We start from the raw sequence: 255 nt of genomic DNA, 5'->3' as shown, positions 1-255 counted from the left end.
CGGAATCAGCATGGCAGGGGCAGCGCCCAAACCCCCTGATCACCCTGCAGCTCTGTGTGTGACAGAGGGCGGGGCCACAACCTCCCTATCCGCCCTGCTCTGTTCATGACAGGGGAAGGTGCCGCAACTTCCTGATCAGCCCTGCTCTGTGGGTGACAGGGGGCGGTGCCCCAATTCCCCTATCGGCCCTACTCTGTGAGTGACAGGGGGGAGCTCCCCAACCCCCTGATGGGCCCTGCTCTGTGCATAACAGGG

The sequence above is a fragment of the Myotis davidii genome, unplaced genomic scaffold, assembly GCF_000327345.1.
Source record: "Myotis davidii unplaced genomic scaffold, ASM32734v1 scaffold962, whole genome shotgun sequence".
In the NCBI taxonomy this organism is placed as follows: Eukaryota; Metazoa; Chordata; class Mammalia; order Chiroptera; family Vespertilionidae; genus Myotis; species Myotis davidii.
Note: the sequence above shows the minus strand (reverse complement) of the source record.